At 35.4% G+C, this 17092-nt stretch overlaps 1 long non-coding RNA gene across 1 annotated transcript; it reads right to left on the bottom strand.

Annotated features, from left to right (window-relative positions):
- Nucleotides 1-809: 809 nt before the first annotated feature.
- On the bottom strand, nt 810-16409 carry LOC129349281 (uncharacterized). The gene is made up of 3 exons (XR_008602227.1): nt 15940-16409; nt 14359-14663; nt 810-2025 (listed from the first exon to the last, which is right to left on the bottom strand). It is a non-coding gene; the product is annotated as an uncharacterized LOC129349281 (long non-coding RNA).
- Nucleotides 16410-17092: the final 683 nt, after the last annotated feature.

Here is a 17092-nt window from a genome sequence, read left to right as displayed (position 1 = left end):
GTTCCAGGATGTTGAGTAGAATATACCATCAGATAAAGGTCTACATTGGAAGATTTTAGAGTAGAATATTACTCCAAACCATCCTTTAGGTCTACATTTAAGGTGGAATACTCCTTTATACCAAGATTTTCTGGTCTACATTGAAGGATTTTAGGTGGAATATTCCTTTGAACGAACTTTTTAAGTTTATGTTCAAGGATGTTGGGTGGAATATACCATCAGACCAACCTCCAAGGTCTACAGTAGTGAATTTTAGGTGGAATATACCATTAAACTCACCTTTTAGGTCTACATTGGAGGATTTTAGGTGGAATGTTCTTCCAAACCGTCTTTGAGTCTACATGTAAGGATGTTTAGGATGGTATATTCTTCCAAACCAACTTCTCAGGTCTACATTTCAGGTGGAATATTCCTCCATACTAACTTTTTTGGTCAACATTGAAGGATTTTTTCTAAACCACCCTTTCGGGTCTATATTTGAGGTTTTAGGTGGAATATTCCTTTTAACCAGCCCCTCAGGTCTCTTTGAGGATTTTGGATGGAATACTCAGTTAAACCAACATTTTAGGTGCATGTCCAAGGATTTTTGGTGGAATGTTCCTTTAAGGTGGATGTTTGAGGACCTTGTAGATGGAATACTTCCTGAAACCAACCTTTTAGGTCAACATTCAAAGATTTAAAGTGGAATATTCCTTTAAACCAACCTAAATTTCATGTTTCGATCATTATCAAGTGAGAAAACTCAATCCAGACTCCTCATAATGACATTTGAGATTCATGCTGCTGTTATTTGTTTAGTCCAGACTAAATGACAGAAATCCACAACTGTAATTTTATTTCAGGACTCGGTTATTAAATGTCAAAACAATCCATGTGACTCTAAAAACTCAACAGCTTGTCCTTAACAGACTTTGTGATTTTTCTGCTCACATGTTGTGTTGTTGTAAACTTCCTCTTTCAAATAAATACCCATCTAACCCCCTGGAAACCAGCGTTTGTCCTGTTTTTGTGTTGCTCCTCAGCGACCCTAGACAGCTGGGTCCTAATGTTTTTTGAGCAACACACCATACTATGATGTTTTTACAATGATGGTTCTACTATGGAACCAGTTTGACATGTTCAGGTGTTCTTTGTGTAAAAACTCAGAGATTTCAGGTATCAGAAGGTGGTTTTCAACTTTGTTAACTTTCTGCCTCAACTTTAAACTAAATTTCCTTCACTAACCCAGCCCTCTGGACTTCCAGTAAGCTGTGTTCCTATTGGCTGTCCAGGTGGCTGCTTGGTGTTATCAGGAACACCTGAGCAGCTCAGTCTCTTCCTGCTTCATTTAGCTGCAGACAAACATTTCCTCTGTTTCTCTTCACCACTGAACCGGGTTTGGCTCCATTGCTTTAGTTTGTTCTTCAGGTGTTGGCTTGCAGCTTCCAGCAGTAAAATAGGCTTTAATGTGTTTCTTGGTGTGTTTTAGGGCTTTGTACTGGATAGTTGTCTTGGTAAATGTGGTTCTTTAGCCACAGTTAGCACATGGTGCTAATGTGTGCAGTGATTGGTGGATTTGCTGCAGCTGAGTTGTGTCTTTATCTTGGCTGTAGTGAGTCTTTAGAGGTTTTTGGTCAGACACATTCTGTTTGTGAACCAACGTTGGTTGTCCAGAAGGTAAGAGTTCCTGTCCTGATTCTCTGTTCTCAGAGGTTCTCTGGTAGGCTACAGGAGACTTTAGTGTTTGTGTTGTGCTAGTTTGGTTTTTGTATGGTTTCATTTGGACGACTATCTTGAGGCTCCTCCATGTGGTTTAGTGAGGTTTTCTGGAACAGTTCTACAAAGCAACCTGCAGCAGAAGAGCCTTTGAGAGTTTTTAGGAAGTTCTGGAGAGCAGACGTTAGAGCAGCAGAAACATTTGTCAGCAGTTTGAGCAGGAGAAGGTGAGCTTCAGAGTAGAAATGAGACAGAAACCTTCTTGACCCGTGTGGTGAGGTCCTGTACCAAGAGTTTGAGCAGGTTGTGAAGAGTCTGTAGTTCTTTGGTCTGAAAGCACAAGAAGAGTCGACTCATTAAAGGAGAAAACAGGAGATATTGTTGGTTCTTCTGTCGCTCTGCAGTTTCCTTAGACTGAATATCAAGTTTATATTTTAAGTGATTTCCCATGTGAGCCAAAGAAGACTTCAATAAACTCCCTCCATCACCTGGACACAACAGATTTTATTACCATGTTAAATCTTTTTTTAAAAAATATGTTTTTGAGTTTTAATCATAGTTTTAGCATAGTTTTTTCTCTTTGCTTGTTTAGTTTTGTCATCTGTGTGAAAGGTGCTAAACAAATAAAGCTGAATTGATAAACTGAATAATTGACTAACTCATGATTGTGACAACAGAAGTATTTTCATCGTGATTTAAGGGTTTGTTTCATTTTTAAGGTTGGGGTTAAAATCTTGACAGAAAAAAAAGATTAAAGAAATAAACTACATTAAAAAAAACAATTACATCAAAGGAAAAAACATTTAATACAATAAAACTTTTAAAAAGAAAATTAAACATTAAATACAATTAAATGATATTAAACAGACAAAATATTTAATTATATAATTAAACAGAAGATACAAAACATGCAATTATGAAATTAAACAAAATTTTTTAAATAAAAATATTAAACATTGAAGATGGAATATTTTAGATAAACATTTAAAAAATACAATTAAATAAGAATATTAAACATTTAAAAAATAAAACATTTAATTAGATTATTAAACCTTTAAAAAGACAAAACATTTAATTAAAAAATTAAATGTTTAATTAGAAAATGAAATCTTAAAGACAATAAAACTTCAAATAGGAAATAAACAGAAAATACAATGAAGCATTTAAAAAGAAAATTAAACATTAAAAAGTGGTAAAACATTTAAAAAGAAAAACCTTAAAGATTGAAACGAAAAATTAAACAGTGGGAAAAAAGGAAAATTTTCAAACAAGCCGATAAAACATTTGAAAAAACAACAAACATTAAAAAGACAAAACATTTGGAAATCAAATCAGACATTGGAAAAGAATAAAAGGTGAGAAAAGAGCAAAACTAAACATTTAAGAAGAATCAAACTCAAGACAAAACATTTGAAAAGACACCAGTTAGACTTTAGAAGATCAAATTAAACAGAAGAGACAATAAAACGATCAAAAAGAGCAAAAACAGATCAAGGTCTTAAAGTGTTTTCTAGTCTGAAACGAAAACATCAAGTTGTTTCTTCATACATTTCCTCTTTCTATGTTCTTGGTTTGATTGTGGACAGATTTACTAAGAACTCATTTCAGAAAACTGCTTTCCAGATAAAGTCTACTAGTAGTTGAAGGCATGGATCAAACTAATGTTACCTTCTGATCTCTACAAACTTTACTGTTCAGTGAAGAGAATCAAAGTTTGTTGAGGATTTCTAAAAAACCCACAGGTGAAGGTCTGAGAACAACTCGGATGGTCTAAATGTGAAATCAAGACTCATGGTCACAAGTTTTAAGGCTTCTGTTAACCATAAAGTTCAAACTAACAGAGAAGTACTGAGAAACTTTTAAAATTTCAGTCCTCAGACTGTCTGAAGGTTCAAACTAACAGAGAACTACTCAAGAACTTTCAAGATTTCAGTCCTCGAACTGTCTAAAAGCTCAAACTAACAGAGAAGTATTGAGAAACTTTTACGATTTCAGTCCTCAGACTGTCTGAAGGTTCAGACTAACAGAGAACTACTCAGGAACTTAGAAAATATCAGTCCTTGAACTGTCTGAAAGTTAAATCTAACAGAGAACTACTGTGGGACTTAGAAAATTTCAGTCCTCAGACTGTGTGAAAGCTCAGGTCCTGAGGACTCGGGAGGTCTGGAGGCTTGAAAAGTCTTGGAACTGAGGGTTCAACCCTCCAGCTCAAAGGCTGAAGTCCAACCTCCTGAGAAAAACGGTCAAGTTGAGACTCGAGTTAAAAAAAATTTCGAAAACGACAAAAAATAGATGATAAATGCGCAAAAAAAAGAAGAATTAGTATCTGAGCGAATAGCTCAGGGGAAAAGAAGACTGACTACCAAGCGGAGGGTCGCTGGTTCAAGACCCGCCACTGGCAACTTTCTTTGTTTGTCTTTGTCAGAATTTTGATAAAGTTTAAGAAGTGTCTGGTCTCGAACCAGCGACCTGCAGCTCCATAGGCAAATCCTTAACTCACTGAGCTACAGATCAGATACAAAGACATAAATTCGTCGTCCCTTTGACATTGTAGTTCCTGAAGTGACCACATGGGTGGAGCCAAGGCGGAGTCTGGGTGGAGTCAGGGCGGAGAGTAGGTGGGGAGGTGTGTGGCGGCCTCCCCCCTCTACTCCCCCACCTCCCCCCACCACCCACCACACCTTCCCCCGCCCCACGAGTTCTTCGAGTCTCCACGAGTTCTTCGAGTCTCGACAGGTTTTCCCGAGTTTCTGGAGTTTCCACCAGGTCGGAGGCAGAACAAGTCATGAAGAGGTGTTGAAGTCGGCCAGGATGGACTGACTTTTTACAGCGACTAGAAGGAAGACGACGAGAACAGCAGGTCTTTAACCACCATCCATAAAATCCATGGAGTCGCTCCAGAGAAATGAAGAGAGGTCAACTTTTATCAACCTCCATCCAGATGTTCAACTTGATATCTTTACTTGGACATTTTTAGCACCACAAACGTTCACACTTTATTATCATTTATTAGGACTTTAATGGAATCCACCAGCAGATTTAGTTCTTGTTGAAAAACTTTATTCTTGTCGTCTTGGATTAGTCAAGAGGTTTACATTTCTTACGTTGTCATATTTTAAATATGACAAAAAAAATTTAAAAATAAAGCATCTTGAGACAATTTGACCTGTAATTGGCATTATATAAATAAAACTGAATTAAAATTGTATGTATCTTGTAATGTTGGAGTAATTCAGCCATATATGTTGGAAAACCCATTTTCTTTGTCCATTAATCTGTTTATTGTTTTCTCCAGTAATTCATTTCTTGTTTTGGTTTATAAAATGTGAAACCCAAATATATTCAGTTTACTGTCATAAAAACCAAAAAGATTTACATTCATGATGCAGGAATAAGGCAGTTTTTCACTTTTTATCTTAGTTTAGTCAGAAAGATAGTTGATAATGTGTGAATTGTTGCAGCTTGTGAGCCGTAGAAGGTTTTAATCTTTGGGGCCGAGTGTTAGAAAACATTTAGAAACAAACATGAACAAAACATTCAAAGATTTGAAGATCATTAAAGGGAAATCCAACTTTTGCATGACAACGTCAAATTAAAGGACATTTATTTCCAACGTAAATGTGTGATATTCATCCTCTGGAGCTTTCTCTTCACATCGTCTTCCACCTGGACTGGTTTGGTCAGGAGCATGTGCAACAAACATTTGAAAAACTGCACTTTAACATCAATGAATGACACTGAAGTTTAATCTCTACATAAAGGAGACTGAGTCTGGATGTGCTGCTCTGTCATTAACTCCTAAGTTTAAGGAAAGTTCAAACAAAAGAGGACAGTTCAGATAAGACTTGAGAATGAGTTTATTTTGAACAAACATCTCAGACTTTCTGAGCTTCAGCACCTCTAGCAAGATAATTTAACAACAAGCAACTCAAGAGATCCAGAAGTTGGAGAGAGTTAGCTTTAGCTGAGCCAAAGAACATGTGGGACGCTAACCTAGCAAACATTTCAGACTTTTCTCTGTGAATTCTGAGAAATAATTTACTATTTAATGACAGAGCTACACATCTTAACTCAGTCTCATGAAAACAGACTCTAATTCAGGGTCATCCATCCATATTAAAGTGCAGTTACCCAAAATGTTTGTTGCATGAGCTCCAACAAAACCTGTCCAGGTAGAAGGCCACTTTGACAAACAGGAAGTGGACGATTCCAAGCAGATTTATAGAAGGGGGAACCGGACTGTACTAAGTGTGGTCGAGTATAGAGGGGTGTTTTGTGGGTTTTTAAGGCTGATAATGGTTATTAATGAGACATTTGGAGTATATTCATTTGGATATTCATTTGCAGTAAATGAAAGTATTTAAAATCTTGGAGTTAAACTTACAAGAACACAAACTCTACAGAAAACTTTGTTGATACGTTTTTGTTTTGTTTACAGATGTTAAGTTAACCCTTAAACATCCTCACCAAGAAAAAGGCAATGAAAAAATTATTTCTTTATATTTCTTATCTCTTTGGGGCACTAATAACAACAATCAATGTTTTATTTATGAAGAGACCCAGCAATTTTTAAAATATTGACCTCTACCAAACGGTTGAGAAAAATTATTTTACTCTTTTTTTTTTTTATATTTCAAATGACACATTTGTGTTCAGCAACTCCTTAGGCACCATAATATGTCAAAAGTATTACTTTAACTTTGAAAATCACAGCAAACAGAGGCCTCATGAGGAGTGATTTTGCTCGTGCTAACTTCCTGTGAGCAGACTAACTTGCTCAGCATGCTATTTCAAAACACAGTGACATCTACTGGACTTTTTTTTGTATAATGTACCTTAGAGTGGTACCTAATGAGGGGTAGAGATGGCTGAAACTGGTGGACTTAAGTAAAACATATTTTCAATAAGATTTAGTGTTGAAAAATGACATTTTTTCGACATAGCGCCAAAATTCATGATGATTTTTTTTTTTAAAAGAAAACCTTTCTGGAATGTTTTTCAGACCCTCCTTTACATTATTTCATCATATGGCACATTTTTACAACATGTTCGAAAAATCGCATTTTTTTTCGACATAGTATAGTAAGGCGTTTTTTTTGCGCCAAAGTTCGTGATGATTTTTTTTTCAAAGAAAACCTTTCTGGAGTGTTTTTTATGCCCTCCTTTACATTATTTCATCATATGGCACATTTTCACAACATGTTTGAAAAATCGCATTTTTTGTCGACATAGTATAGTAAGGCATTTTTTTGAGCCAAAATTCATGATTTTTTTTTTAAGAAAACCTTTCTGGAGTGTTTTTTATGCCCTCCTTTACATTATTTCATCATATGGCACGTTTTTACAACATGTTTGAAAAATCGCATTTTTTTCGACATAGTATAGTAAGGCATTTTTTTTGCGCCAAAATTCATGATGATTCTTTTTAAAAGAAAACCTTTCTGGGGTGTTTTTCACGCCCTCCTTTACATTATTTCATCATATGGCACGTTTTTACAACATGTTTGAAAAATTACATTTTTTTCGACATCGTATAGTAAGGCGTTTTTTTTGCGCCAGAATTCATGATTTTTTTTTCAAAGAAAACCTTTCTGGAGTGTTTTTTACGCCCTCCTTTACATTATTTCATCATATGGCATGTTTTTACAACATTTTTGAAAAATCGCATTTTTTTTTCGACATAGTATAGTAAGGCGTTTTTTTGCGCCAAAATTCATGATGATTTGTTTTTCAATGAAAACCTTTCTGGAGTGTTTTTCACGCCCTTCTTTACATTATTTCATCATATGGCACGTTTTTACAATATGTTTGAAAAATCGCATTTTTTTTCGACATAGTAAGGCGTTTTTTTGCGCAAAAATTCATGATGATTTTATTTTCAAAGAAAACCTTTCTGGAGTATTTTTTACGCCCTCCTTTACATTATTTCATCATATGGCACGTTTGTACAACATGTTTGAAAAATCACATTTTTTTTCGACATAGTATAGTAAGGCGTTTTTTTTGAGCCAAAGTTTATGATGATTTTTTTTTCCAAAGAAAACCTTTCTGGAGTGTTTTTCACGCCCTCCTTTACATTATTTCATCATATGGCACGTTTTTACGTTTGAAAAATCGCATTTTTTTTCGACAGTATAGTAAGGCGTTTTTTTGCGGCAAAATTCATGATGATTTTTTTTTCAAAGAAAACCTTTCTGGAGTGTTTTTTACGCCCTCCTTTACATTATTTCATCATATGGCACGTTTTTACAACATGTTTGAAAAATCGCATTTTTTTTCGACATAGTATAGTAAGGCGTTTTTTTTGCGCCAAAATTCATGATGATTTTTTTTTTCAAAGAAAACCTTTCTGGAGTGTTTTTCACACACTCCTTTACATTATTTCATCATACGGCACTTTTTTATATGTTTAAAAAATCGCATTTTTTTTCGACATAGTATAGTAAGGCGTTTTTTTTGCGCCAAAATTCATGATGATTTTTTTTTTCAAAGAAAACCTTTCTGGAGTGTTTTTCACGCCCTCCTTTACATTATTTCATCATATGGCATGTTTTTACAACATGTTTGAAAAATCGCATTTTTTGTCGACATCGTATAGTAAGGCGTTTTTTTTTGCGCCAAAATTCATGATTTTTTTTCAAAGAAAACCTTTCTGGAGTGTTTTTTACGCCCTCCTTTACATTATTTCATCATATGGCACGTTTTTACAACATTTTTGAAAAATCGCATTTTTTTTCGACATAGTATAGTAAGGCGTTTTTTTTGCGCCAAAATTCATGATGATTTTTTTTTTCAATGAAAACCTTTCTGGAGTGTTTTTTACGCCCTCCTTTACATTATTTCAAGTTTATGATGATTTTTTTTCAAAGAAAACCTTTCTGGAGTGTTTTTTACGCCCTCCTTTACATTATTTCATCATATGGCACGTTTTTACGTGTTGAAAAACCAAATTTTTTTTTCGACTCAGCTGCATGCCTTCGTCCACCCGGCCTCCGTTGACTCGTCCCGCCTGCCGTCTCTGGAGCTGAAGCTGGATTGGAACAGACCAAAGTACAGTCCAATCACGATGCCAGCTGCCTCTCAAAAGGCTCCTTCATCTGGCAGGTGGCAGCACTTCTTCTCAGGGGAAGCTGAGCTGGCCCAGCAGAACTTTGGAGATGTGTTCCAGTGGTTGGTGGATGTGTGGGGAGATAGAGAGGGACCTTTGAATTGTTCACAAAGGAAAACAGGGAACCCATTGGTAGTTTTAGTTTCAGGTGCTACTGCGGTGTGTTTTTGGGTTTTAAGAGGTGAACAGGAAGAGTTGGTTTTCGTATTGATTATCTTTTACTTTGTTCATGGTTGGAATGTCCATCAATGTCAACATGAAGTTCACTTTTAGTTCTGTTTATTTCTTCTTATTTTACTAACACCCATTTGCTTTTAACCCCCTCACATGTTGTGTTGTTGTAAACTTACTCTTTCAAATAAATACTCGTCTAACCCTCTGGAAACCAGCGTTTGAACTGTTTTTCTGTTGCTCCTCACCTACTTCAGACAGCCAGGACATAACATTTTGAGGACTAAAGGCTAAACTATGACGTTTTCAGAGCGACATGCTATACTATGACATTTTTGGAGCAACATGCTATACTATGACGTTTTTAGAGCAACATGCTATACTATGACGTTTTTAGAGCAACATGCTATACTATGATGTTTTTTGAGCGGCATGCTATACTCATGCTATACGCGTTTTTTTGCGCCAAAATTCATGATGATTTTTTTTTTTTCAAAGAAAACCTTTCTGGAGTGTTTTTCATGGCCTCAGTTACATTATTTCATCATATGGCACGTTTTTACAACATGTTGAAAAATCGCATTTTTTTTTCGACATATGGCGTTTTTTTGCGCCAAAATTCATGATGATTTCTTTTTCAAAGAAAACCTTACCATAGTGTTTTTCACAGCCTCAGTTACATTATTTCATCACATGGCACATTTTGACAACATGTTGAAAAATCGCATTTTTTTTCGACATAGTATACTATGGCATTTTTTTGCGCCAAAATTCATGATGAATTTTTTTTTCAAAGAAAACCTTTCTGGAGTGTTATTCATGGCCTCCATTACATTATTTCATCATATGGCACGTTTTTACAACATGTTTGAAAAATCGCATTTTTTTTCGACATAGTATAGTAAGGCGTTTTTTTTTTGCGCCAAAATTCATGATGATTTTTTTTTTCAAAGAAAACCTTTCTGGAGTGTTTTTCACGGCCTCCTTTACATTATTTCATCATATGGCACGTTTTTACAACATGTTTGAAAAATCGCATTTTTTTTCGACATAGTATAGTAAGGCGTTTTTTTTGCGCCAAAATTCATGATGATTTTTTTTTCAAAGAAAACCTTTCTGGAGTGTTTTTTACGCCCTCCTTTACATTATTTCATCACATGGCACGTTTTTACAACATGTTGAAAAATCGCATTTTTTTTCGACATAGTATACTATGGCATTTTTTTGCGCCAAAATTCATGATGAATTTTTTTTTCAAAGAAAACCTTTCTGGAGTGTTATTCATGGCCTCCATTACATTATTTCATCATATGGCACGTTTTTACAACATGTTTGAAAAATCGCATTTTTTTTCGACATAGTATAGTAAGGCGTTTTTTTTGCGCCAAAATTCATGATGATTTTTTTTTCAAAGAAAACCTTTCTGGAGTGTTTTTCACGCCCTCCTTTACATTATTTCATCATATGGCACGTTTGTACAACATGTTTGAAAAATCGCATTTTTTTTTGACATAGTATAGTAAGGCGTTTTTTTGAGCCAAAATTCATGATTTTTTTTCAAAGAAAACCTTTCTGGAGTGTTTTTTACGCCCTCCTTTACATTATTTCATCATATGGCACGTTTTTACAACATTTTTGAAAAATCACATTTTTTTTCGACATAGTATAGTAAGGCGTTTTTTTGCGGCAAAATTCATGATGATTTTTTTTTCAAAGAAAACCTTTCTGGAGTGTTTTTTACGCCCTCCTTTACATTATTTCATCATATGGCACGTTTTTACAACATGTTTGAAAAATCGCATTTTTTTTCGACATAGTATAGTAAGGCGTTTTTTTTGCGCCAAAATTCATGATGATTTTTTTTTCAAAGAAAACCTTTCTGGAGTGTTTTTCACACACTCCTTTACATTATTTCATCATACGGCACTTTTTTATATGTTTGAAAAATCGCATTTTTTTTCGACATAGTATAGTAAGGCGTTTTTTTTGCGCCAAAATTCATGATGATTTTTTTTTTCAAAGAAAACCTTTCTGGAGTGTTTTTTACGCCCTCCTTTACATTATTTCATCATATGGCATGTTTTTACAACATGTTTGAAAAATCGCATTTTTTGTCGACATCGTATAGTAAGGCGTTTTTTTTTGCGCCAAAATTCATGATTTTTTTTCAAAGAAAACCTTTCTGGAGTGTTTTTTACGCCCTCCTTTACATTATTTCATCATATGGCACGTTTTTACAACATTTTTGAAAAATCGCATTTTTTTCGACATAGTATAGTAAGGCGTTTTTTTGCGCCAAAATTCATGATGATTTTTTTTTTCAATGAAAACCTTTCTGGAGTGTTTTTCACGCCCTCCTTTACATTATTTCATCATATGGCACGTTTTTACAATATGTTTGAAAAATCGCATTTTTTTTCGACATAGTAAGGCGTTTTTTTGCGCAAAAATTCATGATGATTTTATTTTCAAAGAAAACCTTTCTGGAGTGTTTTTTATGCCCTCTTTTACATTATTTCATCATATGGCACGTTTTTACAACATGTTTGAAAAATCGCATTTTTTTTTCGACATAGTATAGTAAGGCGTTTTTTTGCGCCAAAATTCATGATGATTTTTTTTTCAAAGAAAACCTTTCTGGAGTGTTTTTCACACCCTCCTTTACATTATTTCATCATGTGGCACGTTTTTACAACATGTTTGAAAAATCACATTTTTTTTCGACATAGTATAGTAAGGCGTTTTTTTTTGCGCCAAAATTCATGATGATTTTTTTTAAAAGAAAACCTTTCTGGAGTGTTTTTTACGCCCTCCTTTACATTATTTCATCATATGGCACGTTTTTACAACATGTTTGAAAAATCGCATTTTTTTCGACATAGTATAGTAAGGTGTTTTTTTTGAGCCAAAGTTTATGATGATTTTTTTTTCAAAGAAAACCTTTCTGGAGTGTTTTTTACGCCCTCCTTTACATTATTTCATCATATGGCACGTTTTTACAACGTGCTGAAAAACCAAATTTTTTTTTCGACTCAGCTGCATGCCTTCGTCCACCCGGCCTCCGTTGACTCGTCCCGCCTGCCGTGTCTGGAGCTGAAGCTGGATTGGAACAGACCAAAGTACAGTCCAATCACGATGCCAGCTGCCTCTCAAAAGGCTCCTTCATCTGGCAGGTGGCAGCACTTCTTCTCAGGGGAAGCTGAGCTGGCCCAGCAGAACTTTGGAGATGTGTTCCAGTGGTTGGTGGATGTGTGGGGAGATAGAGAGGGACCTTTGAATTGTTCACAAAGGAAAACAGGGAACCCATTGGTAGTTTTAGTTTCAGGTGCTACTGCGGTGTGTTTTTGGGTTTTAAGAGGTGAACAGGAAGAGTTGGTTTTCGTATTGATTATCTTTTACTTTGTTCATGGTTGGAATGTCCATCAATGTCAACATGAAGTTCACTTTTAGTTCTGTTTATTTCTTCTTATTTTACTAACACCCATTTGCTTTTAACCCCCTCACATGTTGTGTTGTTGTAAACTTACTCTTTCAAATAAATACTCGTCTAACCCTCTGGAAACCAGCGTTTGAACTGTTTTTCTGTTGCTCCTCACCTACTTCAGACAGCCAGGACATAACATTTTGAGGACTAAAGGCTAAACTATGACGTTTTCAGAGCGACATGCTATACTATGACATTTTTGGAGCAACATGCTATACTATGACGTTTTTAGAGCAACATGCTATACTATGACGTTTTTAGAGCAACATGCTATACTATGATGTTTTTTGAGCGGCATGCTATACTCATGCTATACGCGTTTTTTTGCGCCAAAATTCATGATGATTTTTTTTTTTTCAAAGAAAACCTTTCTGGAGTGTTTTTCATGGCCTCAGTTACATTATTTCATCATATGGCACGTTTTTACAACATGTTTGAAAAATCGCATTTTTTTTCGACATAGTATACTATGGCATTTTTTTGCGCCAAAATTCATGATGAATTTTTTTTTCAAAGAAAACCTTTCTGGAGTGTTATTCATGGCCTCCATTACATTATTTCATCATATGGCACGTTTTTACAACATGTTTGAAAAATCGCATTTTTTTTCGACATAGTATAGTAAGGCGGTTTTTTTTGCGCCAAAATTCATGATGATTTTTTTTTTCAAAGAAAACCTTTCTGGAGTGTTTTTCACGGCCTCCTTTACATTATTTCATCATATGGCACGTTTTTACAACATGTTTGAAAAATCGCATTTTTTTTCGACATAGTATAGTAAGGCGTTTTTTTTGCGCCAAAATTCATGATGATTTTTTTTTCCAAAGAAAACCTTTCTGGAGTGTTTTTCACACCCTCCTTTACATTATTTCATCATATGGCACGTTTTTACAACATGTTTGAAAAATCGCATTTTTTTTCGACATAGTATAGTAAGGCGTTTTTTTTGCACCAAAATTCATGATGATTTTTTTTTCAAAGAAAACCTTTCTGGAGTGTTTTTCACGGCCTCCGTTACATGATTTCATCATATGGCACGTTTTCACAACATGTTGAAAAATCGCATTTTTTTTCGACATAGTATAGTATGGCGTTTTTTTGTGTCAAAATTCATGATGATTTTTTTTTCAAAGAAAACCTTTCTGAAGTGTTTTTCACGGTCTCCTTTACATTATTTCATCATATGGCATGTTTTTACATGTTGAAAAATAGCATTTTTTTTCGACATAGTATACTATGGTGTTTTTTTTGCACCAAAATTCAGGATGATTTTTTTTCAAAGAAAACCTTACCATAGTCTTTTTCACAGCCTACTTTACATGATTTCATCATACGGCATGTCGAAAAATTGCATTTTTTTCCCGACATAGTATACAATGGCGTTTTTTTCCACCAAAATTCATGAGGATTTTTTTTTTTCAAAGAAAACCTTTCTGGAGTGTTTTTCACAGCCTCCTTTACATTATTTCATCATATGGCACGTTGTTACAACATGTTGAAAAATCGCATTTTTATTCAACATAGTATACTATGGCGTTTTTTTGCGCCAAAATTCATGATGATTTTTTTTTTTCAACGAAAACCTTTCTGGAGTGTTTTTCACAGCCTCCTTTACATGATTTCATCATACGGCATGTTTTCACAACATGTTGAAAAATTGCATTTTTTTCCCGACATAGTATACTATGGCGTTTTTTTGTGCCAAAATTCATGATGATTTTTTTTTTTTCAAAGAAAACATTTCTTGAGTGTTTTTCACAGCCTACTTTACATGATTTCATCATATGGCATGTTTTTACATGTTGAAAAATGACATTTTTTCTTTCGACTCAGCTGCATGCCATATGATGGTGTTTTTTCATACCAAAGGCTGTACTAAGATGTTTTCTAAGAGACATACCATGCTACTCTGGTTGTTCTGGTCCTGGGCTGCTGCACTCCTCCTCTGTTGTTTTCTGGATTGTACTCAGCTGCATGCCTTCGTCCACCCGGCCTCCGTTGACTCGTCCCGTCTGCCGTCTCTGGAGCTGAAGCTGGATTGGAACAGACCAAAGTGCAGTCCAATCACGATGCCAGCTGCCTCTCAAAAGGCTCCTTCCTCTGGCAGGTGGCAGCACTTCTTCTCAGGGGAAGCTGAGCTGGCCCAGCAGAACTTTGGAGATGTGTTCCAGTGGTTGGTGGATGTGTGGGGAGATAGAGAGGAACCTTTGAATTGTTCACAAAGGAAAACAGGGAACCCATTGGTAGTTTTAGTTTCAGGTGCTACTGCGGTGTGTTTTGGGTTTTAAGAGGTGAACAGGAAGAGTTTTTTTTCGTATTGATTATCTTTTACTTTGTTCATGGTTGGAATGTCCATCAATGTCAACGTGAAGTTGACTTTTAGTTCTGTTTATTTATTTTTATTTTACTAACACCCATTTGCTTTTAACTCCCTCACATGTTGTGTTGTTGTGAACTTACTCTTTCAAATAAATTCTCGTCTAACCCTCTGGAAACCAGCGTTTGGACTGTTTTTCTGTTGCTCCTCACCTACTTCAGACAGCCAGGACAAAACAACGTTTTGTTGACTAAAGGCTAAAGTATGACATTTTCAGAGCGACATGCTATACTATGACGTTTTTTGGACGACACTCTATACTGTATGCTTTTTTAATTGACATATTACTGTGACTTTTTTTTTGCTTTAGTTTATTTTGTTGTTTTTTAGCAACATTTTATCAGATTTTGAACAGTTTTAAAAATAACTATACTTTTACTTGTGCAATGAAATATTATTCTATGGTATTTTTTAGAGGACATATTATACTCTAATGTTTACAATGTTTGCATACTATTTTGACAATATACTGCACTATGACATTTTTTGAACCACATATCATACATGACAATTTTAGGCAACATCCTATCATTTTGCACTTTTTGAACCACATAATAATCAGTTTGGTTTTTTTGCTGACATGCTATACTATGAACTACAGGCCATACTATGTCATTCTTGAAAAGTATACTATACTTTGACATTTTCTGAACTACATCCTATAATATGGCATTATACACAGAGTGCTTTGGTTACATGTTGATTTATAATCTCGATTTTTTTCTGTTTTGTTTTTTGACGGGATTACCGTCAATGATTACCAATGCTGTCAGATGCAGATGTTGGAGCTGATTCTGATCTTTCAGGATAAACAGCTGCTTTTCCTTCACAGACTTTTCAGGAAATTATTCTCTCAGGTTTTCTCTGCTATTTATATTTTTATTATCTGTGAGCTTTAATCAGACTACGACTGAGCAGCTAGCTCGGTTAGCATCGCTAACATTAAAGCTAATATTTACTATGCTAACTCTCTTCTCTGGTCAACACACACTGAAACAAACTCCACCAACATCTGGAGTGCATGGCTCACATTATATCTGACACTAAAGCTGCATATAAAGTGCATTAAAAGCGGCACCGATACGAAAATAAACATTAACTTACCGAACTATCAGAGTCCTTTCAGTGTCTGCTGGTAGAATCAGCCGAAGGTAGAAAACTGGTTAAAACAAGCCAACGGGCAGGAAAACTGTCTGTGGGAAATGTTCTGCTGCTCCACCGATAAATAAACCAACAGTTATTATATCAGAATTAATCCAAACGAGGAGAGCAGAGTCTCTGCTTCCTCCTCCATAGGACCTGTCAATCATTCCGGACCGGACTGTCAATCAAGTAGTCCCGCCCCCTGGCTTCGCAAAACTTTAACGCTCTATAAAAAAAAATTAACATTGATTTATTTTAAGATCGACCACCTGATCTCTCATTTTGACCATGAAAACTAACGAAAAAAAATTATATATAGTCTGTACCGTTCTCTGTTTGGCTCCACGCTTGCTGATGACCACTTCCGGTCTCAGAAAATGAAAAAACGGACCTTTTTTTCGTTTCTGTCTCTTACCGATTTTACTTTTTTGTTATTCTATATATAAAATGAAAATCAAAGCATTTTTAACATTTTGTATATCCCTTTTTGACCATGAAAAGGAAAGACGCCTTGTATTTCAATTTTAATTGTTGTATTCTAAAACGAAAATCAAATAACCACTTGTCTTTTGTTTTTCAATACCCGTTTCAGAACGGAAAATCTAATTGCCAAAATATACACGGACCATATTTCCACCAAAATTAAGTTCTGATTGCACAATTATACATGTTTGAAGCTCAGTTGTATTAATCTGTGAGTATATAACAGGGATCCCTTTTAAATGATGCTATATAGATCAAAATAAAACTGCTACCTTCAAGGTTTTCCGCTCTGAAGTTAGAAAAATAACTGGCTTTCACATGAATAAAAAAACACACGCACTCTCCTGCTATTCTGTCTGGCAGGAGGCCAGTAGTAACAAGAGTTGTCTTTGCCAATCCCCCACACTTCCTCCCACGATGCCCTGAAATGTAATCTGGGAGGGATTACAGCCTGACCTACTGTACAGATCAGCCAGACAGTCGCTGCTGCAGGCGGCCGTCCATCCATCCATCCATCCATCCATCCATCCATCCATCCATCCATCCGTCCATCCATCCACCCAGACAGCCATCCATCCATCCAGCCAGCTGTTCCTCAATAAATCACCTGCTTCCAATAACATGCAGGTTT

The sequence above is a fragment of the Amphiprion ocellaris genome, chromosome 7 (genome assembly GCF_022539595.1).
Source record: "Amphiprion ocellaris isolate individual 3 ecotype Okinawa chromosome 7, ASM2253959v1, whole genome shotgun sequence".
Taxonomy (NCBI): domain Eukaryota; kingdom Metazoa; phylum Chordata; class Actinopteri; family Pomacentridae; genus Amphiprion; species Amphiprion ocellaris.
Note: the sequence above shows the minus strand (reverse complement) of the source record. Positions and strands in the feature narration are given on the sequence as shown.